A 3,968-nucleotide genomic window follows, 5' to 3' on the forward strand; every position below is an offset into this window, starting at 1 on the left:
AATGGATCCTAGCATTCACTTTATGGGAGAGATACACACTCCGCTGTAGCATATGGACAAATATGTCCTTGGTTTCTACTCATAGTATTCATGGCGAAGTTTCTCCTTCGTTAAATTGTTATATGGTTGGAATTGGAAAATGATACATGTAGTAATTGCTATAAATGTCTTGGGTAATGTGATACTTGGCAATTGTTGTGCTCATGTTTAAGCTCTTGCATCATATGCTTTGCACCCATTAATGAAGAAATACATAGAGCATGCTAAAATTTGGTTTGCATATTTGGTTTCTCTAAGGTCTAGATAATTTCTAGTATTAAGTTTGAACAACAAGGAAGACGGTGTAGAGTCTTATAATGCTTTCAATATGTCTTTTATGTGAGTTTTGCTGTACCGTTCATCCTTGTGTTTGTTTCAAATAAGCCTTGCTAGCCTAAACCTTGTATCGAGAGGGAATACTTCTCATGCATCCAAAATACTTGAGCCAACCACTATGCCATTTGTGTCCACCATACCTACCTACTACATGGTATTTTCCAGCCATTCCAAAGTAAATTGCTTGAGTGCTACCTTTAAAATTCCATCATTCACCTTTGCAATATATAGCTCATGGGACAAATAGCTTAAAAACTATTGTGGTATTGAATATGTAATTATGCACTTTATCTCTTATTAAGTTGCTTGTTGTGCGATAACCATGTTTACTGGGAACGCCATCAACTCATTGTTGAATTTCATGTGAGTTGCTATGCATGTTCGTCTTGTCGGAAGTAAGGGCGATCTACACTGAGTTGAATGGTTTGAGCATGCATATTGTGAGAGAAGAACATTGGGCCGCTAACTAAAGCCATGTTCCATGGTGGAAGTTTCAGTTTTGGACAAATATCCTCAAATCTCTAATGAGAAAAGAATTAATTGTTGTTGAATGCTTAAAGCATTAAAAGAGGAGTCCATTATCTGTTGTCTATGTTGTCCCTGGTATGGATGTCTAAGTTGAGAATAATCAAAAGCGAGAAATCCAAATGCGAGCTTTCTCCTTAGACCTTTGTACAAAGCGGCATAGAGGTACCCCTTTGTGATACTTGGTTAAAGCATATGTATTGCGGTGATAATCCAGGTAGTCCAAGCTAATTAGGACAAGGTGCGAGCACTATTAGTACACTATGCATGAGGCTTGCAACTTATAAGATATAATTTACATGATGCATATGCTTTATTACTACCGTTGACAAAATTGTTTCATGTTTTCAAAATCAAAGCTCTAGCACAAATATAGCAATCGATGCTTTTCCTCTATGAGGACCATTCTTTTACTTTCAATGTTGAGTCAGTTCACCTATTTCTCTCCACCTCAAGAAGCAAACACTTGTGTGAACTCGTGTATTGATTCCTACATACTTGCTTATTGCACTTATTATATTACTCTATGTTGACAATATCCATGAGATATATATGTTACAAGTTGAAAGCAACCGCTGAAACTTAATCTTCTTTTGTGTTGCTTCAATATCTTTACTTTGAATTATTGCTTTATGAGTTAACTCTTATGCAAGACTTATTGATGCTTGTCTTGAAGTGCTATTCATGAAAAGTCTTTGCTTTATGATTCACTTGTTTACTCATGTCATCACCATTGTTTTGATCGCTGCATTCTCTACATATGCTTTACAAATAGTATGATCAAGATTATGATGGCATGTCACTCCAGAAATTATCTTTGTTATCGTTTTACCCGCTCGGGACGAGCGTAACTAAGCTTGGGGATGCTGATACGTCTCCAACGTATCGATAATTTCTTGTGTTCCATGCCACATTATTGATGTTATCTACATGTTTTATGCACACTTTATATCATATTCGTGCATTTTCCGGAACTAACCTATTAACAAGATGCCGAAGTGCCGCTGTCGTTTTCTCGCTGTTTTTGGTTTCAGAAATCCTAGTAAAGAAATATTCTCGGAATTGGACGAAATAAAAGCCCGGAGGCCTATTTTCTCACGAAGCTTCCGTAAGACCGAAGACGAGACGAAGAGGGGCCACGGGGTGGCCAAACCCCTAGGGCGGCGCGGCCCCACCCTCGGCCGCGCCGGCCCGTGGTGTGGGCCCCCGTGCCGCCTCTTGACTTGCCCTTCCGCCTACAAATAGCCTCCGTGACGAAACCCCCAGCACCGAGAGCCACGATACGGAAAACATTACCGAGACGCCGTCGCCGCCGATCCCATCTCGGGGGATCCCGGAGATCGCCTCCGGCACCCCGCCGGAGAGGGGATTCATCTCCCGGAGGACTCTACGCCGCCATGGTCGCCTCCGGTGTGATGTGTGAGTAGTCTACCCTGGACTATGGGTCCATAGCAGTAGCTCGATGGTTGTCTTCTCCCCATTGTGCTATCATTGTCGGATCTTGTGAGCTGCCTATCATGATCAAGATCATCTATATGTAATTCTATATGTTGCGTTTGTTGGGATCCGATGAATAGAGAATACTTGTTATGTTGATTATCAAAGTTATACATGTGTTGTTTATGATCTTGCATGCTCTCCGTTATTAGTAGATGCTCTGGCCAAGTAGATGCTTTTAACTCCAAGAGGGAGTACTTATGCTCGATAGTGGGTTCATGCCGCATTGACACCGGGACAGTGACGAAAGTTCTAAGGTTGTGTTGTGCTGTTGCCACTAGGGATAAAACATTGATGCTATGTCTAAGGATGTAGTTGTTGATTACATTACGCACCATACTTAATGCAATTGTCTCGTTGCTTGCAACTTAATACTCGGAGGGGTTCGGATGATAACCTCGAAGGTGGACTTTTTAGGCATAGATGCAGCTTGGATGGCGGTCTATGTACTTTGTCGTAATGCCCAATTAAATCTCACTATACTCATCATGATATGTATGTGCATTGTCATGCTCTCTTTATTTGTCAATTGCCCAACCGTAATTTGTTCACCCAACATGCTGTTCGTCTTATGGGAGAGACACCTCTAGTGAACTCGTGGACCCCGGTCCAATTCTCTTTACTGAAATACAATCTCATCGCAATACTTGTTCTCATCGTTTTCGCAAACAATCATCTTCCACACAATACGGTTAATCCTTTGTTACAGCAAGCCGGTGAGATTGACAACCTCACTGTTTCGTTGGGGCAAAGTACTTTGGTTGTGTTGTGCAGGTTCCACGTTGGCGCCGGAATCTCCGGTGTTGCGCCGCACTACATCCCGCCGCCATCAACCTTCAACGTGCTTCTTGGCTCCTCCTCGGTTCGATAAACCTTGGTTTCTTTCTGAGGGAAAACTTGCTGCTGTGCTCATCATACCTTCCTCTTGGGGTTGCCCAACGAACGTGTGAAATACACGCCATCATGGTAATAGTCCAAACTTTAGCTACACTATTCTCTTTAGCTAGTTTTTCATTTTCTTCTCTTTCCCACCTAGCATGCAATTCGGCCATTAATCTTATATTCTCATTAATTCTAACTTGGATGGCATTTGCTGTAGTAGTAATCTTACTATCAATATCCTTATTAGGCATAACTTTCAATTTTAAAAGATCAACATCAGAGGCAAGTCTATCAACCTTAGAAGCAAGAATATCAATTTTATCAAGCTTTTCCTCAACTGTATTTGTTAAAAACAGTTTGTGTACTAATAAATTCTTTAAGCATGGCTTCAAGACCAGGGGTACACTCCTATTATTGTTGTAAGAATTCCCATAAGAATTACCATAACCATTACTATTATTATAAGGATATGGCCTATAGTTATTACTAGAATTGTTCCGATAAGCATTGTTGTTGAAATTATTATTTTTAATGAAGTTTACATCAACATGTTCTTCTTGAGCAACCAATGAAGCTAATGGAACATTATTAGGATCAACATTAGTCCTATCATTCACAAGCATAGACATAATAGCATCAATCTTATCACTCAAGGAAGAAGTTTCTTCGACGAATTTACCTTCTTACCT

The sequence above is a fragment of the Lolium rigidum genome, chromosome 6 (genome assembly GCF_022539505.1).
Source record: "Lolium rigidum isolate FL_2022 chromosome 6, APGP_CSIRO_Lrig_0.1, whole genome shotgun sequence".
Taxonomy (NCBI): domain Eukaryota; kingdom Viridiplantae; phylum Streptophyta; class Magnoliopsida; order Poales; family Poaceae; genus Lolium; species Lolium rigidum.